Source organism: Rhinolophus sinicus, chromosome 1 (genome assembly GCF_057876585.1).
Source record: "Rhinolophus sinicus isolate RSI-liver-muscle chromosome 1, RSI-T2T, whole genome shotgun sequence".
NCBI lineage: Eukaryota > Metazoa > Chordata > Mammalia > Chiroptera > Rhinolophidae > Rhinolophus > Rhinolophus sinicus.
In genome coordinates this window covers 143,619,006-143,640,166 of record NC_142501.1, presented here as the reverse complement: position 1 = coordinate 143,640,166, position 21,161 = coordinate 143,619,006, and the positions used below count along the sequence as shown (strand labels likewise).

The 21,161-nt window shown below is 37.9% G+C and overlaps 1 pseudogene; it reads left to right on the top strand.

Moving 5' to 3' along the window:
* Positions 1-414: 414 nt before the first annotated feature.
* Positions 415-1,529, top strand: LOC109451687 (ATP synthase F(0) complex subunit g, mitochondrial pseudogene; annotated as a pseudogene).
* Positions 1,530-21,161: the final 19,632 nt, after the last annotated feature.

The following is a 21,161-nucleotide window of genomic DNA, read 5'->3' as shown; positions in this document are numbered from 1 at the left end:
AGAGATCACAAGAGCTGTGAGTGTGTAATTTCAGCAGAGGGGGAGGGTAGGCAGTGAGGGCCATGAAGTCTCAGCTCAAGAGATTATTTGTTGTGGAAAGGAGAGAAATAGGATAATTATTAAAAGGTAGAAAATAATCAAATAAAGGATTATTCAATATAAGCATGTATGTGTTGAGAAAAGAGCGCCTGTAAAAAACAGAGCCTGCGGGAGCTCAAGAAAAAGAGAGATTGAGAGCCCAGGGAACAGAGGCAAGCAGAAAGGATGGTGTTAAGAGCATAGGTTACACAAGTAACTTGGAAATCAGAAGAAACTTATTTTTCTTTGAGGAATAACTACCTATATATAGATCTTTCAATTCAAGATTGTAATTTAAACTAAAAGACGTTCAAAACCTAGAATTTGACCTTCAGGTGCAGACAGACCTAGGTTGAAATTCTGGCTTTGCTACTTATTAACTGTGCAATCGGGGGCAAGCAATTTAACTCTTCTAGGCTTCCGTTTCCTCTTCTATATAGTGGGAATAAAAATAGACCTTCATCATCAGGTTGTTTGTGTGAAGATTATATGAGGACTACATATAAATCTCTTGATAGTTACATATTCTCAGTAGCTCTAACAAAAATTAAACACATCCATATCACTTCAGTTGGGAATTCAATTGGTTGAAATTATCTTTTATTTCATTGAAAGCCCTTTTCCTACAACTTAGTCACAATACTCTTGACAAATATCTGAGAAGCACATACAGTTTGTATAAGGGTTGCTCTTGACTTATCTTTACTCATGCTGTATGGAGTCAAATCTCTTTCCCCTCCCATCCTCTGGGGTGACTGAGATGAAGTTAGCTCCCATTTTAGTCAAGCAATGCACACTGGCTGACTTGGATGCCGTGTAGCCATATAATGTATACAGCACCACGAGCTCAGGCTAGGCGGAAGGGTCCTGAGTGATGACCTCAGCACACCATTTTGAAATTTCCTCCAGGATAAGTTATTAAAGCTCTTTCTGACTGAATATTGCCATTCAACATTTTCCCTAATCTCTGGATAATGAAAGAACAAGCTGTTTCCGCCTCTCTTGTGCAACCGTAGTCACTCTGGGCAAAATTCATTATAACTCTCCTCCTAAAGAATAATATTTTACTTCTAAGAGAAATAAAATTATGAAAGAAGGTTCAGCTAGCTGTTCAAGGCCATGGATTTTTCCATCCTAGAACCATGGCCCAATTTGCCCATAACCTCGCAGAGAAGGCCCTGGTGCTGGTCAACGGTGCTGTGACTTAGTCGAAGCCTCAATTGGCCACATGTTGGTGCCATGCCAAGGTTGAGCTGGTTCCTCCAACATCTGCTGAGATCCTTACAGCTATTCAGAGCTTAGGAAAAAAAGTCATTAGTGCTCAAACTGGTAGCTTCAAACAGCTCACAGTTAAGGAAGCTCCGCTGAAGGAGGTGTCCAGTGAGGTGGGGATGTGGTTTCATGTCGGCGAGACCGTAAGCAAGCGTGGCATCATTGGCTATAAGGTTTGAAGACCAATCTTTAACATCTGTTTCTTTTGGGTTTATTATTTGAATGTTCTTGGACCATGTGTGATCAGACTGGTATTTGAATAAAATATGTCAAAATCAGTATTTTCTACATCAAACACTGCATGGAAGGTCACATTTTCTCTTGACATTGAGTTGGATTGTCTTTTGCTCTAATAATGTTGATATAGTGCTAAATGCATGTCTTTGCTTAGCCTGAAATTGGAAAGGATATATGTGAATATACCAACCTGGTACATATACTTATGAGAATAACATTTTAATTTGAAGGTTGGAAATATGATATTTTATTTCCAGAAAAGTTGGGGGAAAGGCCTTGAGAAAACTAGAACTTGTTACAGTAGGAGCAATAGTAATACCATGTACCAAAGTTAAATCATATCAGTAGACTAAAGAATAAAATTTGGATGGTTTCTCTTTGCTAAAAACCTTTTTGACAACATGTATGTCTGTAAATGTTGGGATACTTGCTGGTATTCTATGTATTTTTTTTTATAACATCTTTAATGCCAGGACAGAGTGAATGAGAGCCATGACCTACATTTTTAATCTAATTTTGATATGTGTATTATTATTAATCTATCTTACTTTATAATGTTTATAACCTATCTTTGCAAAAATAAAATACCCTTTGGATAATTTAAACTGGCTTATAATTATCAGTATCACCCATAGGTCTAAAAAGTCTATTATGTCCTGAAATAAATAGAAGTGATTGGCTATCAGTCTGCCTTCTTGAGCCAATTTATTGAGAATATAGGAGAGAATCATTCACTGGTTTTTTTCTAGGGATCTTACTGTCTTTGAATGGATCCCTGGTACTTTCTGAATCCACTGTAACTCTCTTGCAGCCACTGCAAATGAGCAGTGCCAGCAGATGACAACCAGAAAATGATAGCCCATTGGAAAAGCATCATGGCTCACAGTATAGTATTAATCCTTTAATAGTATTGAACACTTATCCAGTCAATCCCAAATTTATCCAGTGCATTTAGAACACTGATGCTTTGGCTTAATAAAGGGCACAGCTTTTCTAAGTCATGGGCAAAAAAGTCTTTATAGCGACTGCTGCTCTTCTGAAATATGAAGTCACGCCTAACACTGCTTTTGCAGTAAACACGAGTGGTCAAAATTGAAACTACCTCTTTTCAAAAAGCATTCAGTAACAAAATATGCACAGCAGAAGACTGAAAAGGTACTGACTACTATAACAACGGTGATCTTTATGAGTTTCTCTCTTTCATGCAGTATTAAAATTAACCAAAAATAATTTTTGATTTATGCTATCCAATGTGATTTTTTAATTACATGGTCACCCCGAAAAGTCCTCAAAATAAATAGTTACTACTCAAAAGCAAAAAAATGTGAAAGAAAATGCTATTGACTTCCAGTTACCTTAAGATTGTAAAGTACTGTGACACAGACAGTGGTAAGCAATCTTTCCAACAGCGTATGTATCGGCTCCACTCCCATACTCTAGTCTCTCCAGCAATGCTGTTTTTTTCCCAGTAAATACAAGTAACTGCACTGTGTTGGGGATATCTTATGGGTTTTTTTCAGAACGTTTTTCATTTACACTTTTAAACCTTTTCCCTCTTGTAAGCTCCCTTCTTTGTTTTCTTTACTGTATCCTGTTGTAATAAGAGGATTTTGTTTTTATACCGATTTGGAAAACTTCCTTCCTGGCATTCAGATTCTCTTCTCAGATGTCAGAATGAGAGATAATGGTCCATTGCTAGCCCTTGGGTAGGGGAGAGTTGGAGGAAACAAGGAGAGCTGTAGTCTCTACAGGCTGGTCCGGTTGACATACTTCACGTGTGAGAGTAGCCCAGTGTGCACCAACAGTAGTTCACTGTTCACTCCCACGACACCGGGGCATTAAAATGCAAGGCTAGTGTTTTGAAAATTGTCAGTATTTTCTAATCTACGCACTCTTTGCCATGTCAATAGGTTTTCTAAAGAGCTTAGCCACTCAGAACAAAGTTGGATTTATTGCAAATGCCAACTTTCTTGATCAAAATCCGCTCTTCCTGGCTTGACATACCTACAGTCTTTCTGAAGCAGATCCCATTCAATAGTTTCCTTCTCATGAAAAACTAAATGTACAATAAATAATGTTTTTACAACATATCTAGGAAATAGTGGAAACATATAGTTTAGTGTAACTTGCCTGTAAAAGAGATTTTGAAAACTAATTTTTATCCTCTAGAGGCCTCTTCAAATAAAGCCTTAATTTCCAAAAGTTGCCTATATACCACAAATATTAGAATTTTAGTGCCTAAAAAGATCTATGGCAGGGTGGGGAAGGGGACATTTGGGACTGCTTACTCCAACTCCCTCATTTATTAATGAGGAGACAGAGCCCAAGAGGTGAAATGAAAGGCCCAAAGCAATTCCCCGCTGATCGGCGCTGTATTTAGAACCAAGCTCTCAAACCAATGCTCATTTCATTTCATGTCACTGCTTCTGTCTTTTGAGGTGGGATCTGGTAAATAAAAATATAATGAGAAATCATAATGTGACAAGAACTTTAGAAACTAGATTTTTCAAAATTAGAAACTAGATTTTCTTTTTAACCCCTAATCACTTTCCGGTTTCCTCTTGCCCTCACTCTGTCTGATTCTCTTGATGCCAATGAGCCAGACAACTGACTAGAATTATGTGACCGTGAAAAGTGAAATGTACCGTATGTATGTAGGTGAAATTCCCTGAAGATGTGACACCTCCATTGGGTATTTGGCACATTTCCCTCATCCACACATTTCATTAAATGAACATTTACTGGGCACCCATTATGTGCATGGCAGCAAGTAGGTCCCCAATCCATGCAAATTACAGTGAGAAATGAAACAGTCTCCCTGCCCTTGAGAAGTTCCCACTCTAGGACTGAAGATGAATGTGTAAATAAACAACCCACTGTCAGCACGCTGTCATGAAGGGTTGTCCAACTTCTCTGGGGGTCAGAGAAGTCGAAGGAGAGAAAGGCATTCCAGGCACAGGGTGCTACACAGATAATATAATTTAGCAGTTTTAGAGAATTGCTAGGTCTTTCACAGTAACTAGAGCTGTGCTCTGAAACTTTAATATGCACATAAATCACCCAGGGTTCTTGATAAAATGCAGATTCTGATTCTGTAGGTCAAGAGTGAGCTCTGAAGCTCTGCATTGCTAGCGAGCTCCAGGTGGTGTCAATGTGCTCTGTGCCCCCCACTTTGAGTAGCAAGGAGCTACAGAGAAATGAAGGTGGGGACGTAGCAAGAGCCAGGTAGTAAAAATGTCTTGAAGGTGATGCTTTGGAATTTGGATTCTCTCCCGAAAGTAACAGGACTAACAAATATACTTGAATAACTTGACACTAATACTGGTTTTCTAAGTTTATTGGAAGCTCAAAAGTCATTTGTACCAGGAAGCTTTCTCACCCTTCCCTTAGGGCCGGTGGCACTGGAAGGTAATGCCGATTCACTCATCTATCAAATTCACTTGACTCTAAGCACTGGAAGGACACTTATGTCTTTTTCAGTTTTGAATCTTAAAACTGAATGCACCCCAAGCTTATCACTGTATCTGATCCACAGGGGTTTTCCCATAAACTTTGGTCATGTGGTATGTTGGCTCTAGATCAGTAGTTTTCAAATGTTAGTGTGCATTAGAATCATTGGGGAGAGGGACTCGTTAAGATAGAGATTGCTGCCCCAAAGTTTGAGATTCAGTAAGTCTGGGTGGACCCTGAGAGTTTGCATTTCTAACAGGCTCACAGGTGACACAGATGCTGCTTGTCAGGGGACCACACTGTGAGAACCACTGGTCTAGACGAGACCACTGATTACTTCTTACCAAGCAGTGTTAACAAGTGAGATAAAGTAAGTTAATGGCTAAAAGCATGGCCTCTAAGCTGTGGAACCTTGGGCAAATTAGTTGCCTTCTTCAGACCTGGGAGTACTCATCCATAAAATGAAAATAATGTTGCGATTACCCCCTAGGGCTAATGTGAGTATTCAATGAGATAATATATATAAAACCCTCAGGAATGGCAAATACATATTAATTGTTATTGCTAAAAAAAAAAAAAAAAAAAAAAAAAAAAAACAAACAAAAAAAAAACTCACCTTACTTGCTCATGGCACAAAGAGAATAGAACAGCTTTTTAACAAAGCTGCAATGTGTTTCTTTACAAACAAACTTGGTAAATGTGAGCTTAATCCCTAATTTTTTTAATCTGTAGGAATATCATAGCTCTTGTTGCATTTTTGTTACCGCAGTTTTTATAGTTTCTTTTTTGGTGAAAACACCAGCTGACCACCCATTGGGATGGCCATAAAAGAAAGGCTAACAAATGTTGGAGAAATTGGAACCTTCATACACTGCTGGTGAATGTAAAATGGTACAACCACTTTAGAAAACTGTTTGGCAGGCCCTCAAAATGTTAAACATAGAGTAACCATATGACCCAGCAATTCCACTCCTAGGTATATATTCAGTAGAATTGAAAATGTATGTTCTTACAAAAACTTTTACATGAATGTTCACAGTAGCATTGTTCATAGTAGCCAAAATGTGGAACGAACCCAAAGGCCCATCAAGTAATGAATAACTAAACAAAATGGAATACCATTCAACCATAAAAAGGAATGAAGTACTGACACATGCCAAAACATGGATGAACCTTGAAAACGTTATGCTAAATGAAAGAAGTCTGATACAAAAGACCACACAGTGTATGACTCCATTTATATAAAATGTCCAAAATAGGCAAATCCGTAGAGGCAGAACACAGATTAGTGTTCCCAGGGCTAAAGAAAAAAGGGAATGGGGAGTGACTGGTAATAGTATGAAATTTCTTTGGGGAATGATAAAAATGTTCTGGAATTAGACAGTGATGATGGTTGCATAGTCTTATGAATACACTAAAACCCACTGAATTTTACGCAGAAAGGAGTGAATTTCATACTATGTGAATTATATCTCAATTTTTATGTAAAAACATGTGTCTGACCCTATATTCCTACTTGGTGAGAATAAGTTTTTCATCTTACAGATGTGCTGTCCAATGAGGTGGCCACAACTCACATGTGGCTCTTGTGCTTTTAAAATGTGGCTAGTACAAAGTGAGTTGTACTGTAAGTATAAAATATACACTGGAATTCAAACATTTAGTTTTTTGTTTTTTTTTAAAGGAATGTACATTATCTAAATACATTTTTAAAATTGAAATGATACTATTTTTGGATATATTTGTTAAACAAAATGCAATGTTAAAATTAACTTACTGTTTATTTTTACTTTTTAGAGTATGGCTACTAGAAAATTTAAAATTCTGTACATGGCTCCCATCGTGGCTCCCATTATCTTTCTAGTGGCCATCTCTGACTTCGAGGTCCTCTCCAGTATGTTCATGTCTTTGTAGAGGCACATAAAAGTGTTTGCATCTGGGGGCGAGTAAATCTGAGGCTGGTCTTTTTCCTTTACATAAAGCGCTTTGTACCCAGGGGTTGATTAGCTCTGTTCCATTAGCATGACTCAACACATGTAAACAGGGCAATTCAATGGATGTTTCCAGTTTTTGTTCTTTGAGTAGAAAGCCACCTGCAAAAACAGAGCCTTGTTATCTCAAAGAGCAAGGTTCTGGGCCATTATTGTTTTAGAAAGTACTTTTTGTGTCTCTTGCTAATGAACTACACAGCAAGTCATCTGAAAAAGGAATTTTTAAGGTATAATTTCTTTCCTCTTCAGAGTCACTTTTTTTTCCAAGGCTCGAGACTTGTGTCAAAATATTCTTGGCTATGACATGTATTTCTAGATATTAGTGAAAATTGATCATAAGAATTCTCCAGGAAGGGAAAATTGGTGTTAAAGGAGCTGAAGACAAGGATTCATTCAGTAGGTGAAGTAATTAAATTATTTAAAAAGTGTAGGAATTATTTAAATAATTTAAATTATTTAAATAATGTAGGAATGTCGGTCAATAAAAAAGTTAAGCAGGTTGATTGCCTTTTGAAAAATCACATCTTTCCAGCATATATGTTATTTTGAAAATTTCCAAAATCACCAAAAAGCAGAGAGAAGTAAATAACCAACACTCTTAATCACCCTGCCAGAGATAATAGATGTCTATCTTTCAGGGGAAAAAAGGTCTCGATAAGTCAAAATTATTCTACATTGAGAAAATTGGTCCAAATTCTATTATTGACTATTTGTTAACAAGTAGTAGAACATTCATTTTCTTCATCCAATCAAAATAAGCTCCCTAAATTTTGAGATGATAAATCCAATTTTTATATGTTTGGTTACATAAACCCCTGTGTTAAATTTAGTGGCTCGGCTGCATGTAATCTTTTAGCCTTTACTTCAATAAAACAAGAAAGATATTTACATTACACACACAGAAGATGTGGGTGGGCATGTCTCTACATTTTTTCCCCTTCACCAACAAGGTTGTATAAAAATATTTACTGCTTTCCTGTAGGCTCACGTACATGGTGTAGTGTCCACGTCGTGCGGCAGAAGGATGGATTATTCAATAGAGTTTTTATGGACCCACATTTAAGTGTTTCCCCAGCTGTGTTTACAGCTTTGAGTTTCTAAGCCTCTTGAGAAGTAATCAGTTTTGATCATCTTGAATCCCAAAGTAAATTTTCTTTTCTGGAGATTATTCTAGTTGCTAACACAGGTTAGTCTGGCCTAGTGAACCATTTTTCAGTGCTGTGATATCCCAAAATGAAAGCTGTGGTTTTGTTTCAAGGAGAAAGGAAGATTTTGAAATAGGACTCAGACTCTTCGCTCCAAGAGGTGAGGTCTTAGAACTCTTTTGTACTATTTTTTTTTTTTTTAATTATATCTTGTCTTACTCTGATCATTTCATTGCATCAGTCTGGTCTTTTCAAAATATTGTTAAGTCCCTGTAGAGCCAAGATCCTTATATAATATTATTTTTTGTGTGTGTTAGTTTATATGTTTTATAACTTTCTGTGCACAGGTGCAGGCATATATACTTGTTTCTTGACTAATGAGAAGTACAAGTGGTATTGAAAAGTTTTGGAGATTGTAAGTCATACGTGATTTCTTGTTAGACAGTTTTATAAATGAATGTGTTTAATATTCCTTAGTTTAAACCTTCTAGCTGTAACTACACAAATAGCCATATTTAGAGCCAGAATACTGCTTAAGAGCCAGGGTTCTGCCATTTAACTGTGTTAGCTTGGGCAGATAAATTAACCCTTCTGTGCCTCAGTTTCCTTATGGAAATAATAACAAACTAGCTAAATGAGTTAATTCATGCAAAGTACATGGCATAATGATCAGCATATTGATAAGGTGCCAATAAATGCTGGCTGCTGCTCCTGCCACTAATATTAGTATAACCACTGTGCTATTGGCCAGTATTTCACCAACTGGAGAAATACTCTCTTCTCCCAGGCTATCTATGCGGAAAAGTGAGGCAACAAGGAAACATCTGCAGAGGTGGCCAGGTAAGCCAAGTCAACCAGACTATCCGTTTTGTGACACAGGCAAATACTAAGAAAATGAGATGAAAGCGGCAACAGGTGTCCCATGAGGTACTTAATTTGGTCCACACATGCTGACCTCCCACTGGCTCTGTGGTGCTGTGCTGGGGGCAGGATATTGAAGAGTAGACTTAGATCCACAGGCTGCTTTTGCAATCTTCTGTCTTTTAGGAACGTTTAAGTGCATAGTACCTAGGAGTTATTTATTTCCATGTAGGGAATATGTTTTCCTAGGTTTCTGGGGGGGGGGGGGAATAGAATAGGAGCCTCATTATGCAAAAAGAAAGACATGATAGATATTAAATTAAAATGTCCATGCCTCTGTGTTAATCAGCTATTGCTGCGTGAGAGACGACTTCAAAACTCAGTGACTAAACCAACCATCACGTATTATTTCTCACAATTTGGGGGGTTGGCGAAGCTATTCCTCTGCTGGTTTTGCCTGAGATCACTTGTGAGGCTGCTTTCAGCCTGAAGTTCCAAGACAGCCTCACATGTTTGGGCTATTGACGAGGCCTCAGTTCTCTTCCTAAGGCCTCTCGTGCACCAGTAGGCTACCCTGAGCGTCTTTTCAGCATGGCCAGCTCAAGGTTCCAAGATGGCAGGAGGGGAAGCTGCAAAGTCTCTCAGTGCCTAGGCTCTGGAACGCCCACCCCAACCAAGGCCAGCAGAGGCGCAGACTCACGGCGGTGGGGAAACAGTCCCTATGTCTTGTTGAGAGAAGCATATCACATTGCCAAGGGGTTGGACACAGTATCCGTTCACTACTGCTGCATACACCCCACCCCAAAAGTTGATGGCTTAAAACAGCGATTTTTTATTTCTCCATGATTCACTGGAAGCCCTCATTATACTCATGTCCCGCAGCTGATTAGCCACTCTTTAAACTGTGGCATTTTCTCTTTAGTGGCATGTTTATCCCTCCTCCTGTTTCTTTCTGTGATTAATCCTTTTGAAGTGTCATGGCCAAACTAGGGTCAATGATTTGAGGAAAAAGGAAAACTACATTTCTTTCTCACTCTTGGAGTTCAAAAGCAGATGAATGAATTTAGGAATGGCTCCAAAAGTCATCTTGGGATAAGATGAAGAGAGTATATGTTTTAGTAAAGAAAAGGAGCCAGATTCTAAGGCAGGGCCACACCCCTAGTGTCTTCTCTGCACCTGGAGCTTCCTTTGAAGTGAAGGATCTTGCACCACTACAAGAAGGCTGAAGGAGGCAGACAGATGTGAGCATGGAATGTAAAACTGGTAAACATTCTGGAAACACCAAGGAGGCGATGGGCTCATGAGCAGTAAACAGCGTGGGCTGACTAAAGGCATTTCAAGTTAATGTTCTTACCTTCTTCTGTTTGACTTCATATTTGATCCTGAAGGAGCCCACAGTTTAGACAACTCTAGAATTCTAAGGCCTATGACCTCAAGACCAATTAGTCAATTTTCCAGGTCCCCATTAGTAGAACCTTTCGCCTTCTGGCTTCTCTGTTGTGGAAAGAGAAGAACCATGGCTTCATTCCCCTAGAGAATCTGCCCAAAATGTGTCATTTGCTTTACTTAGAAACGTTAACCTGGGAATCATTTCAAGAAAGGAAATATGAACAAGAAGGGATAAAGGTAGAAACTCCAGAGGATAGGCATTTCCAGAAGGATGCTGGAGAATTTCTGAGTGCTGTTCCTGAGATGAAACACTATGTCATGGGAAGGGAAGACTTAGAATTAAGTATGGGAATCCCAGAATCAGAAATTCTTTCCTGGAGAATGTGCTGGTGCAGAGGTATAAATGGAATAGCAATTTTTCTGGAAATAAAGAAGTTATCTGTGAGACAATCCTTCTAAATAGCCAGGTGAGTTCTTTACGTCTGAGCATCACACATTCATACATTTCCACAAATGCACATATATGATCAATTCAGGCATAGGTACATATGTGTGGTCATGTGTGGGTGGTCTTTTTGTTTGTTCTCTCTTTTTTGGCTTGGCATCTCCTCTTCTTTCCCACACATATCAACTCCCAACCCACCCACTTACCCAGATAACCCATATTAATAGTCTGGTATGTAGCTTTCCTATTTTTTACCCATGGCTATATAATCACATACAGATACACACACTAGTGATTTCTGATCATTGTCTTTTTTACTAAAATAGAACCATATCACACATCTTTTTTTCTGCCTTGTGCTTTACTCAGTCAGCAATACCTTCTGAAATTCTTCCTGTCAACCAGCACAACTCTGCTGCACTCTTCTTAATGGCTATATTGTCCCATCAGATGGATACGCCATAGTTTATTCAGCCATTCCCTTATTGCTGGAAACACAGTGTAGCTTTTACAGACAATTTGCAAAAAACCAAAACAACTCCTCCCTCCCTCCGCCCAAAAAACCCCCAACTTTATGTTCTCATGACTTATTTCTATTGGAGATATTCTTAGGAAAAGGGTTGCTGGCCTGAAGAGTATATGTATTTTATATTTTAGTAGGTATTGCCGTACTACAGCCCCAAGAGTCTGTAGCATTTCTCATCCTCCCCATGCTGCACGAAAGTGCTCCCTCTCCTGCAACCCTGACAGCAATAAGTAATAGATCATTTAAATTTATGGCAATCTGATATCAATAACATGATATCTCATTGTTATTTTAATTTGCATTCCCCTCACTGTTGGTGAATTTGAGGATCTTTCCATGTGCCTTGGCCGTTTGGATTTGCTTTCCTGTGTATTGCCAATTCATTTCCTTTGCCCATTTTCCTGTTGGTTTGTTCTTCTTTCTCTTGTCAAATTACAGTAAATCATTGTATATTACAAAAATTAAATATATTATCTCCATTATGTATATTTCTGCAAATCTACCATAGTCTATTATATTTTTATGATATCTTTGCCTTAAAAGTTAACAATTTTTATTGTTAAATATGTCTTTTCTCTCAGAGCTTTTGACTTCTCAGTTTTGATAAGGAAAGTTTTCCTGCACCACATAGTACATATAATCTTTTCTTGCAAGAGCTTTGCTTTACTTTACCTTTTATATTTTTCATGCATATATTTGTACTGTATCCTCGGATTTACAATAACATTGGGATCCAATGAGATACTGATTTGAATATAATGGCTTTACACAGAGTTCTAATAAACTGGTGAGAAAGTCCCCTGACCTATCTCTAGTTTTCCAAAATTACTTTCTTTTCTTTGGCATTTGTTTTTCTCTAGAAACTTTAAGATAACTTTATCCAAATGCCAAAACAAACCAGAAATACCCAATTTGTTTTGAGTTTTAGTGAAATAATTAATATACAAAATTTGGAAGAATGTAGTACTTTTATGGCACGGATTCTTCTCACCCAAAAATGTGGTATGTTTTTCCATTTCTTTATTTCTCCTTTTACTTATTTTAGTATGACTTTGTTGTTTGTTTCCTTTTTTTTTTCTTTTTGGTTATATCTATTTCTAAGTATTTCATAGGGAATTTTTTCCATTCCGATTCTTATTGCCAGAGTAGAAAAATGCTAGTGATTATTATCATTATTATTATTATTATTATTTGCATATTTTTGGATCCATCTATTGTACCAAATTCTTTTCTTAATTCTAGGAGACTGTTACTAAATTCCTTTGGGTTTTCTAGGTTTACAATTACATCACCTTCAAAAATAGATCATTTTCCTCCTCTTTTCCAATGTTTTTTCCAGTCTTCAAATTTGTTGCCATAAAGTTTCATACTCTATCTCTTTTAATACTTTTAGTCATTTTAATATCTGATCTTTCTACTTCCTGATTTCTTATAATTTTGCTTTTTCTCATTTTTAAAAATCAAGTTGGTTTGTCAAATGTATAGATTTTTAATAAAACAAGATTTTAAATTTATTTATATATTTTACTACTTGTTTTTCTTTCAATTTCATTAATTTAAGCTTTTCAAATTACCTTTACCAATCACTTTATCATTCATTTTCTAATTTTTTAGGTGGATTTAGTTTCTTACTTTACATCTTCATCCATTCACAGGAAGACATTTTGGCTATAAATTTTTCTGATACAATTTTCACAGATTTCACAGAATCTTAGAGTATATTATAAAATTCTCCCTTTCATAGCTTTCGAGATGGTCAATAATTTCCCTTTTGTTTGATTTCTTCTTTGAGCCAAATATTTTATAAGTATTTTTAAATTTTCAAATTGATTAATATCAGGGTCATCTTTTAATATTTTTTCCTTGTTTATTGAATTAGGATCAGATCATGTAAACTATAAAATCTTTACCCTTTGAATTTGCTGAAGTTTTCTTTGTAGCCAGTTTTGTGGTCAGTCTTAATAAATATTTTGCAGACACATGAAAATAATGAAAATTCTCTATATCAAGAATTCTCTATATCGAGTTTTATTCAATTATTTTGTTGGGGAGATGCATGCCACAGAATTTACAAGCAAGGACTTCAGAAAAAATACGTCTATCTTCTAATCTTGACTCTACCAGGTGATAATTAAATTACTTAACATTCATAAAGCATTTAGAATAGAAATAAGCATACACAAATGCTGTATAATTAATTGTTATATAAATAAAAGGAATTAGTCAATTCATCTATGTCCTGATTTCTTTCTCTTTACAGAATTGTTCTTTAGAGTCCAAAGGATATATTGGGTTAATATATTGGGGTTTTGTTGTTGTTGTTATTTTTGAGGATGGCTGTGGATTAAAACATTATTCTGGCACTATTTTTAAATTACATTTTAAACTATTAAAGTGATAAATTTCAAAACTTTGTGCTTCCCCAGCTTTTCTTTCCTTTAGAGTTTCAATGCTCATCTTACTTCCTTGAATTTTTCTTCTCTTCACAGCTTACTTTTTTTTACACTTGACCACACAAAATTAAAAATTCTTTACCCTTTAATGAGCTTGGTCCCAATCTCATTTTTCCTTAACTAACTTGCCTTTACCCCAAATAGTACATAAATAACCATTCCTGGTATACTTTAGAATGCTAGATTTCCTTCGGAGCAGATTAGGGAAGATAATGCATGCCCTTAAAATGGTGTCAGGTGTACTGACTTCCACAGTCCGTTCATTTTTGCCGTATCTAGTGCTCTTCATTTACTTTTGTAGATCCAAGTTTTTGTCTCATATCATATTCCTTCTACCTGAAGATTTAAGATTTCTTGTAGTTCAAGTCTGTTGGTAATGAATGCTTTCAGTATTTTTTTATATCTGAAAAGGTGTTAATTCCCTTTATATTTGAAAGACTTTTTCACTGGGTACAGAATTTTGAGTTGACAGCATTCCCCCCTTTCAGCACTTCAAAGATGTTCCTCCATAACCTTTTGACTTTTATGGTTTCTTAAGAGAAGTCTCCTGTCATTCTTTTCTTTGTTCCTTTGACTGTAATGTGTCTTCTTTTCTTTGACTTCCTTTACAATTTTCTTTTCATTTTTGGTTTTTAAAAGTTTGAGCATGATGTGTCTAAGGGTATATTATTTTTTGTGGGTTAGAGAGGTAGGGATTTATCCTGCCTGGTGTTCTCTCAGCAGAAGGTCAGAAAACCAAGAACAGATCGGTGGTTGGATGTCTTTTATTAATTTTGGAAAATTCTCCACTATTATCTCGTAATTTTTCTTTTGTCCCTTTTTTGTCTTTATTCTCCTGGGATTCCAACTATATGTAAGCTAGACTGATATCATCTCACAGCTCTTATTTTGTTTTGTTTTGCTTCATTTTCACTCCTTCTCCTTGTGTTCATAATACATAATTTTTATTAACTTATCTTCAAGTTCACTGATTCTTCCCTTGAGTTTGTTAAATGTATTGATAAATCTCCCTTAATTCTCTGATAAGTATGCAAATGAGACAGGGGTTGTGAGAAGGGAGAAGTTGTTTTAGCTCTTGTTTAGAGTCAATTCTTTTTTTCTTGTTACTTGATTCTATTCTGAAATATTTTCATATTTTTTCAACAGCTCTTATAGACCACTAAATTATCGCTCATTAATTTTGCATATATCTTCTCTCTTGTCTGATTTTGTGGTCACAGTTCCAAAACAATTCTAACAACATCCTGAGGTTACCTATTAGAATTATATTTTTTAAACATCAAGTTGTTCTTATATTTCTAATAGTATTTACATCAAACTTCATATAGTTGTGTTTTTTTTTTGATAGTTTAAGTGTTGACATTTATTTATTTATTTATTTATTTATTTATTTATTTATTTATTATTAGTTTCAGGTGCACAAGACAAAGTAATACTTAGACGTTTATCATTTATATCCCTCACACTGTATGAATCCCCCTCCCCCATCCACTATCCCTCCCACATTGCACAGAGCCATTATATCTTCACTGTCTCCATTCCTAATGCTGTGCTCCACTTCTTGTAAGTATATACATATATATACTTATATATATGTATATATATATATATATATATATATATATATAATTATAGTTGACATTCATTATTGTTCAGCTTCAGCTTCAGGTGTACAGTGCAGTGATCAGGCATCCACATCATCCCTGAGGTGGTCTCCCAAATGGGACACGTGTCCATCGGATACCCTACAAAATCTTTACATCATTATTGATTTGATACATACTTTTTTTTGATGCAAATAGGCTTGTGACTATTACATCTCCTTTATAAAAAGTGTCTTTTATAATAACAATGTTCTTTTTTATCCTGTTTAATAATTTTAAACTTAAATCCAACCATTACTGATGTTAATATTTTTTTCAGTTATTTTTATCTTTGCATTTGCCTCTTTCCTTCTCTTACTTCATCACATTGGCATTTAGGTGAATTTTGTATTTGAAAGCCTTTGCTATTTACATATTCATCAAATATTTATTGAGTACTTACTCTGTCATAGATTCTATTCTAGGCATTAGTGGATAAAACAAAGATCCCTGACCTCAAGAAATTCTATAGGAGGAGACAATCAACAATACACATGATAAATAAGCAATTAACATAGCATGTCAGAAGTACTAAATGCTGTGGAAAAAATAAAAGTAGAGCAGGGTATGTGGGATTGTGAGTGCAAGGGAGGAGGTTGCAATTGTAAATAGGGTGGTCATCACAGGTCCCACTGAGAAGATGACAGTTGAATAAAGATGAAAGGTGGGAGATAGCTAGCCATGTGGACCTCTGGGGGAAAAATATGCCGGGTAGAAAGAATAGCCAATACTTAGTCATACGGTGGAGGTATGCTTGGCATGTGCAAGGAAAAGTAAGGAAGCCAGTGTGGCTAAAATAGAGTGATAAGGGGAAAGCAGTAGATTAGGACTGAAAATCATCATGGCTTTGGCAATAGGGAGGCTGTTGGTAACAGGCTGAGTACTCGAGGGCACAGTTTTGATGGAATGGCAGGGAAATGCCATGTTCCTCATTTAGCATGATGTAGATATACTTAATTCTATTTTTTCTCTCTAATTTGTTTATTATTGGTTTGACTTTATTTTTTGTGCTTTTTCTCTTTCCTAATTTTCACAAGTTTGATCGCTCCCAAGACAGGATATCTTCAGTGTGCATTCTTTGAGTTTTCTGCAGTCTAGCCCTAATCCCATTTCTGTCTTTGCCTGGCACTAGAAGAGGCAAGGATTTTTACCTCTTCTTTCTTGCAGGCCCAGGGCACAGAAGAAAGAAGAGAGCTGTGTGTGCCTTTGGGTGACTGTGTCAGTGTGGGCAGGAAACAGGTGCTATTGTCAAATCAGGTCATTGAAAAAAGCGCACTTGGTATTTCCAAAGGTGAGCACTGGGGATAGTATAGTACTCAGTGCTAGTGAGAGTGTGTGTTTCAGTGGGATGGGTAGAGCCATTACCCTGCAGAAGGAGAGAAGCAATGATTCCAACTCGGACAGAAAGAGAGCTTATGCCCTATGTCATAAAATTAACCACTCCATTAACATGGAAAGGAAGTTTAAACGCATATAAAATAACATGTCACTTCCTCTGGAATTCTATACATCCATAGCATCATGTTTTCCAGTTTCCTGCCCCTCCACTCCTGTTTTCTTGGAAGAGGTGACCTGTGACCTGCCATCCCTATTCTAGAGGTTCGGCCCCATCCCAGACATGAGCACAGATCCTTAGTCCTGGTACATTTACCTTCTAGTTAATTACATGAAAGACAAATTAGTCTGTCTCTGACTTTGGACTGATATTCATAATTCACTTTTAGTTGCAAGAAGCAAACAAATCCAGGTAGCCTAAGTATATTCCAGATATCAGGCATGCCTCCTGGCACACCTTTTGGAGATCTAGTTAAACTTGGCCTGAAACCTCATAGCACTTCCCATGGGAATTCAGAGTCCTCAGGATAATCTCTGAATTCCTGGGTTGTGTTCCCTTGCTTCCCCTTGTCTCCACACTCCCAGATCAGCACAGACTCTGCCAGTTCTGCTTCTTGCCCACCTAACTTGAAGTCTGGACATGTCACTAGTCTTCCCCAAACATTCCCTTGACTTCAAGCATCTTGTGAGTAATAACGACTTTAATGCTAGGTCACTTTTCATTTGGTCTCCGTTTATTTTTTCTTCCAACATTGTCCAGTTTAAGGAGAACATACTGTACTTGTGATAAGGAGTGCACCAGCTTTAGTTGCTAATATATTTTTAGTGGTGCAATGGGAAAAGAGTAGTATAAATTAGTTTCTAGGAAGGGTAGAAGAAAAATCATCAGCAACTTCAAATGAACATACCATCATTCTGATAAATAACTCTTCATAAAATTCTCCTAACAGCAAATGGATTTCAGAAGTTCCCTTTGTTTCTGACCACCACTATTAATCTATAAGAACTGTTAGTATGTATGGTGATTTTATATTTCAGTGGAAGGGCCATCAGAAATAAATTGTTTTCCATCTGTAAAACCATCACCAAAATTTCCAGGCAATATTATAGTCCATGTAACTGGGGTGATTTTCAAAATATTTAACAATCAGTATAGCACAAGCATCAACCAATCAGAATAGACCTGATCAGTCAGAACAGATGTCAGGAGTGAATACCTACCCTGTCCATAACCCCATAGCAATTCTGCTAATCCACATCATTTTGTACCCAAATGCTTCTGCTCTCTTTCCCTTTCCAAACTGTACTTTGTTCATTTGTGCATTCACTCAACAAAGACATTATTAAGCTTCTTCATGTGTTCTCCCAACCTTTCTCAACTCCTGTCCCATTATCGCTCACACTGGTATTTTCCCTGATAAAGTCCTTGCATGTTCAATCTTATCTCAGCATCTGTTTCTTGTAGGACCCAGACTAACCCCTAATGATGGTGTCAAGATCACAGACAGCAGAGCTCACTTGTTACATCTGGATCCATCCCTGTATCATTGCAGAGGGTAACTTCATGTCCATCGTTTTGGGCGTTGACAGAACCTGATTTCTGTTTCTCACTCTGTCCCTCTTTCCATCATACAAGCAGAATCCTAAGGCTTCCTGATGAGAATCCACTTTTGCCCTTTTATGAAATCTCATGTGATCATTTCCAGGGGTGAAAAATGGTGCTAACAGAAGACAGCCATTTAAGCAGGGGTAAAGAAGGTAGGTGGTATACAGATTCTGTAGAATGGGAAGATTTGTAGGAGGGAGGGTGGGAGACAGGAAGAAATAATGGTAATCTGTTTGGACAGTTTGCTTTGAGGTGACTGGCAAGTTGGTGACCTCTGGCTCATGGTTCCTTGTTCCTTTATCCTGGAGAAGATGCTACCTTGAGATGGGTTGAAGACAGACCAGGAAACTCACAGATCTTCTCCCAACTTCAAGTTCAAATGTGTATGCAGAAGCCTGTAGGGGCAGAGATGAGGAAGGGACACACCTAACATTGTCCTCTCTGCCACAACCACACAGGTACAGGACCTTGAAGAACAAACATCCATGGTACAGTTGGCTTGCTGCCACACTCACACCATAGTTCCAGCTGCTAGTTTATGGGCAGGTGGATGGAGCATGAACAGTGTTGATCCAGGTACAGCCAAATCACATAGAAGAATTGGCTACCCCAGGGAGACACTTTAGCGAGAGTCATCCAACATGAGGGTGTGAACCCGCCTGTGGCAGGACTTGTCAAAGCTGCACTTCCAGTCCGCTTCCTGGAGCGACTCAGAGAAAGTGGGAGAGGACTGGAAGGATGGCCTCTGCTCTTATCAAATGGACCATGCCACTTTAGGGGGACAACGGCAACTGGAAGAACCAGTCTAGCCGCCCTGGGCTGATGACCGGCACTGATATGGAGAAAGCCTCATATTAAGACAGGACAAACAGGAAACTTGGAGATCTGGGGCCTCTATTACCCAGACAGGTTAGTAACATTGCTCCTAGCTCTTAGTGCTTCATAAATGTTCATTGAACTGAGCTGAATGGATTTTAAAATAAAATGCAGGCCTCTTCTCAGAGGCCTATCCTGGGGGAATGAGTTCCTGCATCTCACCTGTACTCTGGCCCCTTGGTTGCCGTTGAAGTCAACATTTCCAGTTATGATTAGTTGAGCTACTCAGTGATGGGGGCTCCGGGAAAGGTTCCTGCTGATCATACTCGCATAACTGGCAAAGGATAGTAGGAGGGGAAAGTATTCATTACTCAGTGATAATTTAAACTTGGGATTAGAAGTTCAGCTTCCATGCTGAGTTTGGGAGGAGATGGCTGCTCCTGGGGCCAGAATGATCAGAACTGGACATGGAGAAGCCCTCCCTTCTCCTCACCAGGCTCATGTCCACTGCTTCACCTCGCGGTGGCTTCATGACCCTTGTTTATTCCAGGCACCTTGTTATAGATTAGTGGCAGGTGCTCATGGGGAATTCAGCTCTAAGAAGGGCTGAAAAGAGAAGCCACCCATCCAGATTCATTGCGAGAAAAGGCAACTGAACTTTCTTTTGCTGAGATTTTGTTCATGGTTTTCGTGATATTCTTTCTTATATTAGTCTGTATTCTTTGACTTGGGAGAACTAAAGGATGGCTTCTTGGCAGGGATCCTGTTTACTGAGGACCTGCCCTTTTTTGGAGGGAAGTGAAAGCTGCTTGGGAAGGAAAACACTTCCACACCTAGAAAGTTGGCTTCTCTTGTGCTCTCACGTCTGAGGAGGCCAGCAACATGATCCTCCTCTTGCTTTTGCCTTTTCCACTCCATCCCTTATTCGGACATTTTTTTGTGAGCCAATTTATGTTGCTAGTTATTATGAATTTTCAACACTCTCAGGAAAAAGTTTGAAGAAGTTGGGCTCTCAGGCCTGGACCAAGCACTCTGTCACACAGCAAGTGTGTGGAGGGTTGCTGTGAGGAAAATGATCATTTGTTCTTCTCCACTGAGGACTGAAGATATGAAAAATAGAGTTAAATGGAATCTAAATGACATGACTCTTAAAAAGCTTATAAGATTTGAGGTTTCTGGAAGTTGCCAATTCCACCTTAAAGGAATTTTAATTCATCTAAATACCGATATCACTGTCACCTGCAGAGCATGGGTCTTTTTCCAGTTCTTCTCCCAAGGGGCCAGTCAGTCCTGACTGTGAGCATGAAACTCTGAGACCACATTTGAGAAACAGTTAGTTTTTCTATCCATTCAGAGAAACTGCCTCTGCATTTGTGAAAATTATAAAGCTAGATGAGACCTCAGGTTCCCTGGGGTGACGCACACAGAATCTAGAAGCAGGTTAGGTCCCTGTTCCCGGGGGCCTCCTGCTCTGCCTGGCCTTACTCTATGCGGTTGTGTGGGCACCTGGGAAGACTATAGGCTCTAAAGTCAAGCAGAACTGTACACCAGTGTCGGCTCCGTCATTTACTAGCTGGGCAAACTTGGACACATATCTTTTTAACAACTTGGAACAGTTAAATTGGAAGAAACAAGCCCACTTCCCTCCTTCATGCAACCGCACTCCTCCATTATAGCAATTCACACCTTCTCCTTTAATGGTCAGTCTTGACCTCTGCTTCTGCCTTGACTCTGTCCCTGAAAAACAGATTCTTCTCATCCTTGACATTGACTAGCGTATTAATGGTGTTTAATAAATTTGTGAATAAGTGAGTGAATGAATGAATAATGAGTATCTAGATAGTAGCATTATTGTGAAAACTAAACATAATAAAGTTAGTTCCTTTCCTAATATCTACAGGTCTAGAATCCTGG